Raw genomic sequence first — 17125 nt, 5'->3', positions numbered from 1 at the left:
ATGGAGAATTCCTTCATCTTGTGGCATCGTGTAAGCAGAAGAATGTTGCCAAAGTTGTTTTTGCACTGAATTTGCCATTTCAGCAGACAGGTGGGTTATGTCAGAAAAAGCACTTACTAAGTCCATTTTGTTCTTGATTCATGAATATAATCTCCTACTCTAAATGGTGGTGTACTCTAGCTTGGAAGTACTGTGTAACATGAGGCCATTTTTATAGAATGGTGAATTTGATGAACAGGTGATCCAGACCATTTATTCACTGAGATGGATTGCCATAAATCACTGTTGGTAGTGAAATAAACATATTTTCTTCATGTTTTGAGCCAATACAGCTACATTTTAAATCCACTGAAACCAAAGATTTGAAAGATTTGTTTACATACTTACTGGGCTTAACATTTGTGTAGGACTGCTAGGAATGTATTAGAAAAGAATACGCCACATGTAAAAGGGAACACAAAATGAAGCAGACCGGACAGAATATATCAATTAAAGAACATCCATAATGTGTCATATGAAGTTTCTTGTACAAATTGCATATTCTTTCCAGTTAAGAAAAATGATTGTCAAAAATTGGGAGTTTTTATTCAGCGAAAACTTCCTTAAAATGGCATATTTTGTGAATGCCATGCCTTTAGACAACATAAGAAACCTCACAATTTGACAATCCATTTCTCCAGAAATACAGACACTCATTGTCCCTGAAAACTGAAGTGAGTGGTCATCTTAAATGTTTCATTTGGAAAAGAAAATAAAACAGAGGATCTTTTATAGCATTACAGTACTTTCAACTTGATACAGAAGTGCAAAGATGCAAAAATTATTGATGAATTACTGTTGTATGAAAAGAGATTAATGAATGTATATACAATAGGGTTCATACTACATACATCAGTAGTTATTAGTATGCCAAAGAAGAAAGCAGTAAAACAGCAAGAAAAGATCACTACAGATCCTTATATGATTACTGTCTTCATCACATACTTCTGTCATGTATGTAAAACCAAGTAATGCTTTTTGAAGGAGAAAATGTCATGCAGTTCCATATTATGATAGGAAATCAAATAGAAAAGAAGGTATGTCAATAAAAAGAAGCTTACGCTTAAAAGAAAATTGCTGATTTCACCAGCTGTAACTCAGTCCCAGTTTCTATGCATTATGTGAATTAACGGGATGTATTTTCACACTTGAATGCAACATATCAGACTTTCCCAGAATTTTGAGATTGAAATCGTTGGAGATGAAGGCTATCCCAGAGCAAAAACTAGAATCACAGGATCCATACAAAAGGAATATGAAATGAGAAAATAGCAAAACTGCAAAATTTGGGAAATGAGGCAAAGAGATAATTATTTGAGATGTAAAAGTGACTGCATAATTGACTGACTCATGGTGACACAGCAATCTAACTAACAGTACCAACAGGAATAATGAGAGAGTTTGCCTATTTAGCAGTTTCTGCTGGATAGTTTTTACAAGATTTATGTCATTTTGCAGGCAGATTTAAGGATTGTACTTATATTTATTCATAGGATTGAAAGGATTTTCATCTCTCTTAATTACACCAATGTCACTTTTTATTGGTTTCTTGTTCATAGTTCCACTTTACCTGTTTTCTCACAGAATCCTCCTGAGACATTTATCACCTGCTGAGACACAGGACATTTTTTTTCTCTTTTAATGTAGTCATCTTAGGAGTGACATATTTACAATGTTTGAGCTTTGCACCTGCTTCCACTGTGTTTATTCCAAAGGGGTTTTCACTTTAGGGAGAATCTTCCTTAGTGAAATAATTCACTAATTCAAAAATGTGAATTATTGGGGTCCCTGATATAGCTGTAATTTAGATCAGCAAATTATTATTTTGAGATGCTGTGATGAAAGAGTCTTTAAGCAAATATAATGAAGTGTATTAATGAAGATTGTCTATTCCTTTATATCTTTTAAAGAGATGGCAAAATTTACCCTTCCTGTGGAGCTCAAATGCTTTGGACATACTTGTAGGTAATACAATGGCAGGACTTGGAGTGTGAGTGGAGAGGAAGGGAGGGTGTTTGGACCATATTATTTACAGCTTCAGGTTAGATGCCTACTTTTCCTTTTCCTTTTATATAATTTTTGTAATTGAGAGAGATATCCTTGTGAAAAGGGTGATTCAGAACATTTAAGTTCTGGTTTCTGCACCAAGTGTCACTGTGGAAATAGGAATCACAGGGAGGTTGGCCTTCTAGCAAGACACGTAAATAGGGAGTGTTTAATGTTAGGCAATGTGAAAATCATTTAACAGGTTCAGACTTCAGTGTATCACAATAATGCTTTGCGTGTTTTAAGAATTTGTTACTGTTTAAGTAGGATTCCTTTATATGCCTTAACTTTCAAGATTATTTATCAGCCCATATACAATATATTGTCTGGAATGTATTGTGCATCAAGGTCTTTCCAGTTTATTTCACTATTGATTCATGTAAGTCAGCTGTGATGAGTTCATCTAAGTACTAGACAGAATGAAAGTCACCAGAATGTGCCTCCCTGAATTCCTGATTTCACAAGAATTGTCCTGGTTTAGCTATCTGAAAATAAAGTATGCACACAGAGTTTAAACAGTATTTTAAAAACCCAAACCATCCTAAATCAAAAATAAACTTTGCCTTCAGAGCACTAAATGCTCATATAAAGATGTGAAGTATTGTAGAGGACATGTGGTCTCAATATATTATCTTAATGTACTATAGTGGAAAGCCAGTGAATTTTTTCCTTTTCTCATGCTAGTTCAGAAATGCCACCATTCAGCTATTATGCAATTCTTAGTATGTGAAGCCTTCCATTTTCCCCACTACTCTTTTGCATTCAGTTGTTCATAAAATGTATTTTTGTATCTCAAAATACTGTATATGAATGAAATTTTCAATCACTATTCATAAAGGATGTTGTTTCAAATCTAATCTTCCACCTAGATCCCAGTATGCAAACAAAATTCAGTGTGCAAGGTGGATAAGATTATGCTTTTCCATCAAAAGGTTTCTGGGAATGGTAGGGTGTGCTGAAGGCACAACAGCACTTTTAAACCTGCAAAATATAACATTTTTAGATTTGATAAATCTTTTAGAAAGGATTTCTAGTGTATCGGTTTTGCTAGCATAGGGTATCATGAGAAAAGGAAGTATACGAGCAGAATACAGCTTTCACATGGAGTGATCTACATATCATTGAAAGATTGGGGGGAGTAGAGAAAGGGAAGAAAATGTTAATGAATCTGTAATTCAGTGACATACATTGCTTTGCCAGTCAGTATAAAAATTTGTTGTGCTCTGACTTAAAACTGTACAGATAGAAACATCAGTGTGTCTTGTGATGTTCATTTGCCTCTAGATCCCCTTGACATTTTTCCAGCACTGTTTTGCAAACAGTAGCATTTGTGTTAGATACTTACACATAAACTAAAGCTATGCTTTATAAATGGTAAATATTTCTTGCACAACACTGCAAGAAACTTTCTGATAGTGATAGAAAAACAGTTCTCCAAAGGCAGACTTCTATGGAATGAAGAGAATCTTCCCAAGGGAAGAATGGTAACAGAAAGGGTGGAGTTTCTGACTCTTAAGATTTTACAGGTAATTTTGACAGTTAATTTCAACCAAATTATTTCAGTGCATTGCTGAGTTTGGATGCTGTCTTTACAGTCTAAGTGAAGGTAGGCTAAAAAGGTTATTCTGTGAAAGCAAAAAGTTTGCAATGGGAGAAATAATGTCATGATAAACCTAGTTTTTTAACACAGAGTCATCATGATCTGAGTTTCAGATTCAGACCTGTGTTTATTTGGATAGCTTGCAGTCTGCCAAGTTGGAGAGCCCTGTAACAAATGAACATCTTTCAGTTGTATTCAGTAATGATTTACAAACACTCTACACACCACTTAAAACTGTTATTCTGTCTTCTGTGATAGCAAAGGCACTTCAAATAATTGAAATGCCTTTAGTCATGTACTCGTATGCTTATGAAAAAGGAAATATTGATTTTATGAGCAGACTGTATTGGGATAAATTGCCTTGACAGGGATGGTATTGTTAGAGGAAGACTAAACATGTAAAATATGATCTTGGCTTCACATTTACAAGGACATGCGAATGAGGGACAATCAGCCTTAGATCTACAGTGATTTAAATAAAGCCCAATATATGGATTTGATAGTGTATCGTATTATTAAATCACAGAAATTAAAGATCGAAAAGTTGTATTAAATAATCCATTTCCTTTTCCTGACCATGTGTTTTCAGTGTTTCATCTATTCTACTGTACAAAATTTCAAGTGATAGAAACTGTTTGATTCCTAATAGTTTCTATTTTCAGGAAGATTTTTTTTCATCATCCTTCTTCCCTGAGATCCCCTTTAGTCTAGGCTGCTACTCAAGCCATGCTATTTTTTTCAGAAAATAATTCAAGATTTACAGTGGGGAAAAGAAGACAGACAACAGATGCAAAACATGCACAGCATAGTAAACAAATCTCTTTGTGTGGTGATTAGCATAGTTATGGAAAAGAGGGGATCCTTTTTTCTAGTCCTTGCTCAAATTCTGTCCAGGTCCTGTTGCAGACATGTCAAGTAATTTTGAACGAGGCTTGTGGTCTCAGTATCAATTCCTGGTCTGAGAAGACTGTTTCCAACATCTCTGGTAGATATTCAGCTGGTTTTGTGAGTTGGAGGAGGAAATAGGTTTCCCTCTGTGGAAAGAGATAGATGGCTTTGGAGAAAAAGCAGTGTGTCTTATTAAGATAGTTAAGCTGATGGCATGAATGCCTCCTGGCCATCTAGCAAGTGTGCTTCAAGATGAAGCTTTAGTTAAAAATCTGTGACATAAACCCAACATTTGTTTCAATACCCTGTAGACTTTTTTGACATAACCTCTACAGAACAGCTTAGCCCGAAACCATATTTGAATCTGCAGAACACTATTCCTTTTGGAGAAATCTATCTTTTAATGGAACTTAGAGCAGTACCTTAGTTATACTGACACAAAGAAATGCTCTGATAACTAAATTGTAGGGATACCAGTGTGAGGGAGGAATTACAAGCTCCAAAACTTTGTAATCATTTACTGTCTTTTGATGCACCCACAGGTCTCAGAACTGTCCCTTTCTTAGTCCCTTAATCATTTACAATGATTTTGTTGGTTAAGCATTGTGCATTTCTGCCATCTATTGGCAAAAATTTTGAATACACATTCAAATTCTACAACATTTCTTACAAAGCTAGTGTATTTTATACAGCTTTAAAGCATTTTGTGTCATTTTACTTACATTAGAAGTTATTTTATATGTAATGGAAGCTAAATCCTGTAAAATTTCCTAGGAGAATTGTATTTTATGTATATGTGCATATGCACTGCTTTTCTGTGCAGTAACAGTTCTTTGTACACTTCAAATGCCTTCAAACATATATCAGAATGAATTTAATGAAAATAATTTTGAATACTCAATCTGCTTGGTGATTTGTCAATAATATGCCTTTGAATGGACTGTATCTCATTTGTATTATATTGAAGACAACAATTTTTTGCTTTCTTCTAGATACCTTAATCAGTTCAGTTCTCACAGAGCATGTATGTTTTGACAGGGTATCAATTAAAGTAATACTTCACAACAGGCTTTTGAGTTGTTACAATATTAACAGCAAAAGGCAACCTTGTGACAAATATGTATTTTTCATAACATCCACGACCAATTCTTATGAATATTGTTGCACGCAAGTGTGAAAATATACTTCTCTCCCCCACTGATAAGAAGTCAAACAAGTTACCCAAAAGACACTAGAGCAGAAGAGAAACACAAGGACAGTACGGGTCTCAAGTGTCATTAGTTCCTGTCATCTAGCTGACATTCATAGAGACTGTGTGCTTGCTCCCCTACAACTCTAAATTCAAAGTAACCTGGATAATTTAAATCATATTCTGTTCCCAGTCTATCAATATCTGTGAGTGGTACTTAACATGACATAGAAAATTACACTAAAATCATTCTGTTTTCTGTTCTACTCTGATTGGGAGGGGCCACAGTAGGGGAGTACCTTGATTTTTCCTGTGAATAAGTGGCATGCTTAGCCCCAAAATAGTCATACTCTCTGAATGTTGAGGAGCTGTTACAAGTTAATATCATAGCTGATACCAGTTATCTTGCTTTAAATAAAAGTGCTTCCTAGTTTATATGGCTGGCTGGACTACGTTGACCTCTTGCATCTTTTCTCCTCCTGTCTGCTTCTGAGAGGAAAAACTTGATTGAGCAAGAATGCATCTTTATTGGAAAAAAAATCCAGTCTTAAGTTTATTATAACCTATAAATAAATGCATATAGTGCATATAGTGTGATGCAATCCTGCTTTACACATGATCCCAAGCCCTGCTGGTCACTAGCTTCTTCTCTTCATTATCAAGCATTACATCCTCTAGTATCATTGATTAACTTTATTAGTGTGGATTTTACTTTTCCTCCAGAATATTAATAGAAGTATTAAATAACTTAAGGTCAAGAACACATCCCTGACAAGACTCCCGAGGAAGACATGCCAGATTCATTTCAAGACTTAATGGTTCTTGGTCCATTTGATGAGTGCCATGACAATGCGGAGTAAAATACATCAGTATTTATAGCTTTATCATTCAAACATGACATTTAATGGAAAAGCTAATGGATAGGATGTTTTTCTAAACTGTATACATAAATATAATTCTTTATCTTGACCACTTAATTACTTTGTAGTAGAAGTCTTTGTTTTGTCTGAGATTGATTAATAGGCTTATGGTTACTTCTTTTAAACATATGGAAATAACATTAACTTTCTTAAATATTTCTGGAACTTCTGTAGACTATATATGCCAGACTCACTGAAAAACAACATTAAGTAGTCCACAGAGTGAGTTTTTAAAACTATTGGACACAAGTTACCCAGACATGATGATGTAAAAATGTCTGGCGTAATGGATGTGTTTAAGAGCATTGTCCTTAGTCATGGTAGGAAGGCAAGTATGCCATCATTGCATGATTGGCCTTTTCTCAGTTATAAAATAAAATATATATGGGAAACTTCTACCTTTTCTCCATTATGACTGAAATGTCCACCACACTGCTAGTAATATAATGCTACAATTAAAATGTCTTTTATTTGCAATGCCGTAAGTCCATGGTTGGTTAATATAGTTCTTAAACACTTTCTTCTTTTTGAAATTTGATGTTTTTTAATAGAAAATATATATTACTATTTTGGACTTCTGGTGTTTGTGGTTTGGTTTTTTGTTTTGTTTTGTTTTTTTTTTTTTTTCTATGAACAGTAAGTGTAATCAGTATTTTCATTTAAACAGCCTAAATTTGAATTCCATAATAACTTTTTCATTGTCTGCCAAAATGAAGTCATATACACAGCCCTCCCTTCAGTGAAACACTCTTATTAGTCTTTTGTCATTATAATATTTAGAACTTCTAAAGATATATTAATATTCTTTGGCGTATGTTTTTCAGATAGACATTTCCATGGTGTAAACCAAGCTTATTTTCCCCACATGTATTATACAAAAGAACATAGGCAGCTATATTATCTGATATACCCAAATTGTCTGTTGTCATCATCGGTTAATGTTCTATTTCATGTATTTTCTGGACATTGATCCATAAACATTCATGATCATAGTTTGCCAAATTTAGTGATTCAGAAACACAGAAAGTAATTTTGGTATAGATGGACTGCTAAATTCTAAATAGTTTATAATAACTAATTTAAACATTTTCACTCATATTTCATTCGCTCATATTTCATTCAGTCATACTCCCTCTAGGATAGTAATAGGATGGTAATATCAAGTATATAGGTTTTATGCTGAAAAATAAGTCACTGCAATTCCTCTTAATAGCCAAACATTTTGCATTTTTTTGGTAAGATGTTATGTAATTTTCTTCTCTCCGTATCCCTTCCTGTCTAATCAAAATATGTTCTCAACATCTGGATATTATGTGAAAAACCACTCTAATATTTTCTTTTTACCCTGCTTTTTATTGTCTGTTTAATTACTTTATGACTGCTCTTGTGTTCTCTAATGGTTTCAGTGGTCTTTCAGACTCTGTGATTAAGTACCTTCTGCTCAAATGAAGGCTACCCAAACTGTATAGTTTTGTCTTTAATAGAATATGGAATTATGTTCTAAAAGAAAATTCTTTCCCTCAAACTGCTTAGGGAACCCATAATTCACTTATGCTGTCGTCTGGCATTTGTATTCCTTTGCATGAGGGGCATTTAAAAATGCTACTTGTAGTGTTCAAAAAGATCATTGCATTGTTATTATTCAGATGCTTTCCAAATTTTCCTGAGCTACCTACAGCATGTAACTAGCCTGCACACTTTCCTGAATGGTAATATGAGAGAGATAAGATTAATTTTTTTTTATTTAACTAATTTTTTCTTATCTTTAAAAGTCAGCTGAAAGACCAGTTGAAAATAAAATTTCATGTCTTGGCTTCAAGATAGTATGTTAACATGTACAGTACCTTGTAGAGATTCAATCTATTCATTATACATTATCTAGTAGTTTTTCCCCCGATATCGTCTTTCACTGATTTCTTGGTAACTGTTTTTTTAATACATTGAATCTGAGTAATGTTGTTTCAGAGTGTGATCTTCTCAACTTTGAATTTTCAATGCTTGTTCTTTGCACTATTTTATACTTTGAAGTAATATAATTAATATCTACATAAGCCCCAAACCAAAATTCCTTACACCTAGAACATGAAAATTTATATTCTGGTAATTTTAACATGTTTTGTGATTTCTGGTGACTGTTGTTGAGCTTTAGCTCATTTTGTATTTCTAAGCATCTAACTTCTGTAATACAGCTTAAAGGATCTTTTTTATCTTCTAAGCCCTGGACTAAAAGTACTGAGATGTCCATGTAGCGCTCATTAATTCAGCATCAGTTGTCTAGTGTGCTCTGTGGTGCATGAGGCTTGGCTAATGTGGAATTAAGAAAAGATGCATTATGCAGTTTAAGTTACTTAAAAAAAAAAAAACACCACCCCCCCCAACCCCCTAGCCGTGTTCCTACTGACCTTTTTTCAAGACTGAAATAGTCATATGCAAATCCTGTTAGGGCTGGAATTGATATTCACTGATGCAAAGATAGCTGGGATCTCACTAGAAAGAGTAAAAGTTAGGAATTCTGTACAAGACTTTAGAAAGTTCATGTAGTGGCTGTTCTTACTGAATATCAGAGAGCTCTGGGTGAGCTTATGTACTAAACTGAGACTGGAGGTTTATATAAGCCATATCGTTCATATTCTTTCAATAATCTTTTGGCAATTCCCTTGCTCAACTTTATATATATGAATCTAAGAAAAGTCAAGAGTGGATTTGATTAAGATTTTCACTCCTCTCATAATTCCAGTCAAAAGGGGAAACTTCATTAATACATTTATTTAGATGCACTGCTTGACCATCACCTGATAAACCAAAACCCCACTGGGATTAGGTAAGATTACTTCTTGTGCTTCTATGCTTCAGGTATCAATATGAGCAAAATTCTGACCTTCCTGCTTATGTGACATTTCAGAAGTAACAGTTGAATGGATAATAGTTTGTAACAATGCTACATTCCTTCTCAGTCTGTTCCTTGATCCACTATGCATTATTTGCAATTGCAGTAATTTGCCATGCAAAGTCAGGTGACATGTAGAGAAGGAAAATTTGGGCTATAGAGATAAGTGTTCTGCCAGCTAAAGTATTTAAGGCTTTTTCTGAGGTTTTGGACTGCAGGATATTTATACCATCTGGCAGAGTTTCATACAATATTGGCTTAAGTCAAGAAAACAGTATCTTTCATAGTTTGCCACTTTTTGACACTTGTTTCACATCAATTTTTTGAATGCCTAAGGTTCTCTAGTACTTCTGTATTTGTAGTGTCCATGCTTACATTATGCAGGGCTTATTCTTGATTTGCTGCTGACCCCCAGACATTTAGCATTCATTAACCTTGTTATCACCTTCAGCAGTGTTTAGTATCATACTATCTCAAATTCTAAATAATAAAACAAAAATAGAAACACAGCAGAGAAAATCCAGTCCATAAATGGAAGGACATTTCTCTGCATCACAAAAGTGCCTCTGAAGTTATTGACTCCTCCATAACTACTTACACTGCAGCGGTGTACGTGATGGATTGTCAGAAAGTCTTTGCCAATAAAGCTAGTGGTTCTCAGAGGGCAGTATTTGCTTGCTCTTTATAAGTGCATGCTTTTGGATCTTTCTGATGCTTTTTCCAGTTTCTTCTGTTCAGGGAACTTTTTAATATAGAGCAGTGTTAAATAAGCTACTACTAAACTTTAGTGTGTCCTTTTTTTCACTCAGACGTTTAGTTTTTAATTCTTTTTGAAAAAAATCAGTACATTGTGTTTCCAAATTTTATATATGCTTATGCTAGTTATGAAACATTGTGCTCTAAATCTATCTACTGATCTTCTTTGATTTAATATGTATAAAGGGATATGAAACCAAAGAGTTTGAATTTTCTTGGTATTTTAGGTTTCTACTGTCTAAGTTTATCTTGTCTTCAAAATTGCACCGGCATTTGCCAGAAGTACGTTTTCTTATGAAATCTCCCTAGTTGCTACTTCAGGTCCAAAGCTGAAATATTGGAAAAGCAGCCTATTTGACTTTATCAGCTCTTTTGTTTGTTGCTAGTAAAAATATAGCAGATGGTAGATAACGATAAAAAATAATGTATCTTTTAATTTTAAAACGGTATTTAAACTTAGAAATATGTGTTTTTCTACATAAGTAAAACTTCTAGTATATAAAACTTTTTTTTTCTAAAGCCATTTTCTTGTTTCAGTTGTAAGTGATTAATACAGGGAAATTATTTTGCCTTCTTTTTAAATCAGCTGCTGTAAAGTAAGGCAGATGGAAGTGTGCTGTACAGGGAGCATGTCTAGTACACAGCATTTTGTTCAGCATTATCCTGTAAGGGGTGCTGGTTTTATTAAAAATAATAATATTGTAGCATCACTGTGGAGGTTTAGCTGAAAAGAATTGGCCATTTAGTATCTTAACTGTCAAGTTCAAGAGGTTTTGCATTCAAGTCAGTATATCTGGAGATGATAGCCTGCATAATCAAAAGAAAAATGTTGTAGTCCCTCATAAGCAAAGATGACTGAGAGCAAAATGGTTTAGTCTACTGCATGATGAGATTTCCGAGGTACTCAAGACTCTCTAGTGGTTATTTCTCCATTATCACCTAGTTACTCTGCTGCTTGGTATAAATTATCCATCAGTTTTATTGTCTTTCTAATTGCTGGTTATGTTTTTCTTTGGTCAACCCCTTACTGCGTGGAACATCTTCCTTCAGAACTGTATGAGTTTTTGTGTACAGGTGTGCTCATGCTGCACTAGTCAGATACACTGGTTCCTTTCCAATCACTGGAAAGTGCATCTAGCAGTTAATGCCAATCTCATTCATCCACGCTGCAGCCCATTGGTCATTCAAAGTGTTGTGTGCTTGAAGATGTAGAATAATTTCAGTTGGTGCTAGACTTATGGGATGCGGATGCATACCTTCATAGCCTAGCAGAAATGTCTTTTATTGCTGTGAGCTAGCTGTAATGTTAGTGGCCAAGTATAGTATTGTCACTGTGTGCTGGTGTTGGTGTGAGTATTATTTTAACTTTGTATCAGTTTGCTTGCTTTTACTTAATTCTGATCTGGGATGCTTTTCTCTGAGGTAGGTCAAGTGAGTCAGTGAAGTTCAAGGATGTAATGCCTCTTCAACCTTGTGACAGAAGATGATTTGCATGCCTTTCACAATCTTTGTATTTATTCTTTTTTCAAAATTCAACCTTTGCAACCGTTTCCTGTTCAACATCCAACTTCCATAGCTGCTATCAAAATTCTAAATCCTATAGGGGTTCTTACCAATGTTCTGTTATGTAATAGCTGCTGTAGGTAATACATACAATGTTATTTAGAAGTTCACTTTTTAATTATGTGCTTAAGTGGTTAATTATGTATGTAATAAAATAAATGAAGATAATTGTTATTGTTACATATTAAAATTTGTATTGTATAGATACAATTTTATTATAATTTTAATATAATTAATTATTTAAAACTAAGACTTATTATTAAAGCATTGTTGATGAAGTGTTTAGTAATGTCTAGATATGTGGTTAGGACAATGCTAACTTAAGAAAAAGTTATTTTTATAGTTGTTAGTTGCCAGGCAGTATATATCATGATGGCATGGCAGTCAATGAACATCTGTACATGTAAAATATTGCACATATAAATTCAAATGAGATGGGATAATTTGTAAAGAAAATAGTGTGATCCCAGCTTTTATTTTCAATTAAATTCCATATTAACACTGAATTTGGATTCTTCTGCATTCTTTCACTTTCCTTCCTATTGTGGGCAAACTGTAGATATCAGCACTGTAAAAGTGGAGACATCTAGAAAACAAAAACAGAGCAAGATATGTTCCTCTGGATTCTCTCATGCTGACTCTTAACTTGGAAATTCACCTAAAGAAAATTATATACAATTGCATGCAAGGTGGGTCATATAAGAAACATGTTGCATGCAGTGGAACATAGCAAATGATACATAAATTTGGCAGAATGGCATCTTCTAGGAAAACATCAGGCACTTACTTTTCTAGGCACTGGTTCTGATCTACTCTGATAGTGCATAGAAAATTTCCCTATCTATTCTTAGTGATTTGGTAACATTGGCCTATTAGTGCAAGCATTTCTGTGCACCTGAAAATCTCTGAGAATTTGCTTCTCAGTACGCAGATCACAGACAGACTTTTCTGTCTGACATGAAGAGAGGAGTTTTAAATCCTACTCCCTTTACTGGATTTATTCTTGATTCAGCCTTAGTGCTGAATTGACACTTGCAGTTCTCGGACTTTTTATTTAAACATGATACAGTACTGAATAGGTGAAGACTACTTTTTAGTACTGGCATAGGGTGAAATAAGGGATACTGATAAGTGCTATATGGGCCTACATGACAGCTATATTTCCAAAAAGCAGTGAAAACACCATAGTCTTTGATTTCTATGAAATTAATATATCTGTATGTATCTGCTCATATCTACTCTTTAAATATTCTCTTTGTGCAATTCAAAGGCTAAAGAAGGTTCAATAGCTAGGATGCATTATATCATAGCAATTGATTAGAACTGAAATATTGGTCTCTTTTTCAATCTTATTTTGTGGTATGCTCATTGTTTCTTTGGCAGTTATGGCCCATGCCTTGTGACTCACAGGATCAAATACAGGCAGAATTGCAAGTCTTTTTTCAAATCAACATCCTGCAGCATGAGTCAGGCTTTAGATCTAGCCTTTGTCCTACCTTTGCCTTTGTTCTTACCATTTGTCTTACCCCATGGTTACAGTCTCTCAGAATAGCATATTCCTGATTTCAGTGCAATTTGTTGCTGGTGAATTCCAGGAAAAATTATACAAGATGCTAATGTGTCATTCTTCAGGACGTGAAGCTACTGTATATTGAGTTGTAACGGGCACTTTAAAAAAACAACCCCAAGTTTCAAACCTTCAGTGACACCTCTCTGCAAGGTTAGCTTGCTGAGGTGTAACCTCTTATTTCAAGGGTCATCTTGATTTTAGTAGCATCATCAGCAAAGTATCCAAGTAATTTATTCTCAAAAAACTAAAGAATTAAAAAAGGCCTATTTTGCATCCTGTTTGAATATGGACTTCAGTATCTAGAAAGGATTACACAACTGTAAGATTAAAAAAAAAAAAGAAACATGAGAGATTAATAAATTCTTTTCTCCCTAGCTCTTTTCCCCATGAGGTAAGTGTGAATATAGTTTATCCTTCCCTTCATGCTTTCAGCCTTTTGTTAAAAATGGCGCCACCATCAGTTTGGTGGGATAATACTTCCTTTATAAAATACGATGTTTTCAAGGTAATATACTTGGATTTTATGTAAAGATCTGCTATTCATTCACTACTGGGTGTCTCTGCTTGTCTTATGGAATATGACATAGTCATCTCCTGAAGTGGTGTAAAGCAGCGAAGTTAATGTTTACATATCTAGTGACTCTGTTTTTGTTACTGCTAGTGCCACGCTTTCTGAAAATGGTTTAATATCTTAAGACTTTGAGATAAAAAAATAACTAATGCAACAACATGCATTTCTTCAAGAACTCAGGTTTGGATTGTAAATTTACCTTCTAAATCATTTAGTGAGATTAATGAGTGGTAAGTGCTTGGCAGAATAGACATTAGATTGTTGGTTTTTTCATAATCCATAGACAACGCTGCAAAGCTGTACCAAAAAGTAGTTGTTGGCCAGCCTGTATAGTTTTTATATTCAGACACACCAGGTTATTTTTTTCCTATGAATAATACTTTTACCCTTTTTGAAATAGGACCAGTGAAAATTTTAAGGGCCATTTCTTGCAGAACTGTAGTTTCAGAAGTAGCAACCTGAAAGAGAGGAAAGATAATACGTGGAACATTCTGTGTTGCCCTACTGTAAAATAAATTAAGAAGTAATTTTCAAGGAGAGAATGGTCACTGGATATAACAAAGTTATTTTTCTCTACAGCAGGTTTCTCCTTGGTAGGTTTCCTTGTGTTTCATGTTTTTTTCTAGATAGTGCTTTTGGACACAACTGTAAGCAGATAGTATCCTACAAAAAGCACAGCAAATCAGTCATCACTGTCTAATCTGTCCTTTAGAGGACAGTAATTTGATACCTGCTTCTACCTAATACATTGGTTGCCTATGCCAAAGATCCGCTCTTCCTTTGCCCTCTTGCAAGACGGTATAGCAAGCACCTAGTTCCTGCATAGCCAAAGGTAAAGTGGACCTCAGTTGCTGAGAAGTCTTGCTTTCTTCTCCTGCGTATTTGAGATTAATAGTTTCACATTTGGATGGACTTTGAAAGCAAGTTGTCATTTAATGGTAGCAATGCCTCCATAACTATATCAATCCATTTTTATGGAAAATTCAGGAAGGGTCATGGAGTGATATGGTCCAAGGATACACTTCTGTTGAAAATATGGAAAACTTTGCTCATAATATACTTTAAATAGCTTGGGTTCATGGAAGGTACCATAGGTTTTAACAAGTAATCCTAGAGCTCTTTAGAACAGAATGAATGTTTATTAGTTTGGATTAAATACTTCAGAGCAGATTGTGCACATCTCTGGTGTTTCAGATAACACAGAGTTTAGGAGTTTTAAATCTACCTCAGTCCAGGAGACTGTCAACCATGTCCTTCACAGGGGTAGGAAGATGCACAGAAACACTGGAAACAGTGCCATTTTCCTAATGGCATCATCTTCATCTGCTTAATTGGGCTTCAGACTTTCATTCAGATGCTCACCTGCGCTGGATGATGGGATATCTAAGAGGTAGTGTTCTAGACAGTTGAAGAAAAAAATAATTTAGCCTACAGAGAACAATTTTCTGTAATCTAATTTTACATCTAATATGAAAAATTTGGCCAAGTAATAGGTAGATAATATAGATGGTAGAGAACTGTACTCTCACTGAAAACAATAAGCTGTCTTGCATAATCACATTATAGAACAAAATGCTAAAAAAACATTCCATTGGAAAGCAGAAACTTCTGCACAGGAAAGTGATACAAACATCTTTGTGTGGCTCTGTGATGCTCAATAGTGCTTCTCAGCACAACATGTCATCATCCTGCTGCTGCTGAAATTTAGATTAATACTTTTAACTTGTGGAACAGGTTTATTTTAGATTTATTTCCAGTTTTTGTAATTTAATTAATGTTTTCAGATTTTGATGCATGCAACAGATTTAGCAGTGCACTGACAGAAAAAGGGAGAAAATTGGTAAAAAACTGGCTGTGCCAGCAAGCTGAGAGAGTTAAAGGAATACTGTCAAATTACTAAAACCAAAATATAGGTTATGTAAACTAAACAGCTTGTCTCTTGCTATTTATTACTTTGGTATTGTTTTCCTTTAGAGATGTTCCAGGCTCACAAGGTAAATGGATTCTACACCCAAACATTTGCTGTACTAAGGACAAAATATACTAATGATAGGTTTAAAATTTCATAATAACAAGAGTGTAATACTAGTCAAGATGAAACGCAGAAAGAAAGAAAAATAGTATGCCTTCTATGGTAAAAAGTAGGTAGGACATTATTTCAGTCTGAGCTGTACAAGATGTGATTAGTAACACAGATAAGTACTACTTTGTTCAAATCCTTCCAATTTGAGAAGAATGATTCAAGTGCTCACAGATGTATTATATATATGTCTGCATGCATATGTACAGAACCAAAAACTGTTCCCACTAGACTCAGTGGAACATTACTATTGTGACCAGTGGGAACATGACCAGGTTGTTTCTAAGAACATAGTGTAAAGGTTACAATGTAAAGGAGTCACAGAAGTGGTTTGCCTCTGATTCACTGACTGCATATTACTTGAAATTTGAAATTTGTGTATACTGTTCTCCCTGTTTCTATATTTGGCATTGTCACTCTTAAATAACATTTTCAAAATGCTTTGAGATCCTGTACTTTTCCTATAAGCACATGGTGCCGTTTATTTTTGTGTCTGCTTTGCATTGTACTCCAGATGGCATTGGTGTATTTTTGGCATATAACTCTTTGTGGATCCTCTGGGGACAAAAAATAGGAATGATAAGCATATTCCTCGAAATTAAGATAGCTTTTCAAGATGAAGTTTGTATGTTAGGTTCAAAGCAAGAAGGTTGACTAAGAAAGCATATCATATATTATGGAAGGTAATATCTCAAATTTACATTTTATTTTAAAGAGTTTTTTCTAATTGAATGAGATGATATCTAAGGGAACAAAAATCCAGTTTTGAGAATATTCACAGAGCAAGTCTGCTTGGGAGAACTAATGTGCTCTATTCTTTGTGCTCCTGCTCGATGGCTAAATTGGGGTGGTTTTTTTTGGTTTGGGGTTTTTTTGGTTTGTTGTTGTTGTTGTTTTGGTTGTTTTCCTTCAGTAATACAGCTTTCATTAACTGGGATTAGATAAAGGGTTGTTGTGTTTGTTTGGGTTTTTTTATTTCATCTGGAATAAATCCTGTAAGAGTTGGCTGATTATGT

General features: G+C 34.5%; 1 protein-coding gene across 41 annotated transcripts in view; it reads left to right on the top strand.

The window, feature by feature from the left end:
* KCNMA1 (potassium calcium-activated channel subfamily M alpha 1) overlaps nt 1-17125 on the top strand; it is a 528106-nt gene that overhangs the window by 324068 nt on the left and 186913 nt on the right. The window lies entirely within an intron of this gene.

This window comes from Pelecanus crispus, chromosome 10, assembly GCF_030463565.1.
Source record: "Pelecanus crispus isolate bPelCri1 chromosome 10, bPelCri1.pri, whole genome shotgun sequence".
NCBI lineage: Eukaryota > Metazoa > Chordata > Aves > Pelecaniformes > Pelecanidae > Pelecanus > Pelecanus crispus.
This window is presented reverse-complemented; position numbering and strand designations above follow the sequence as displayed.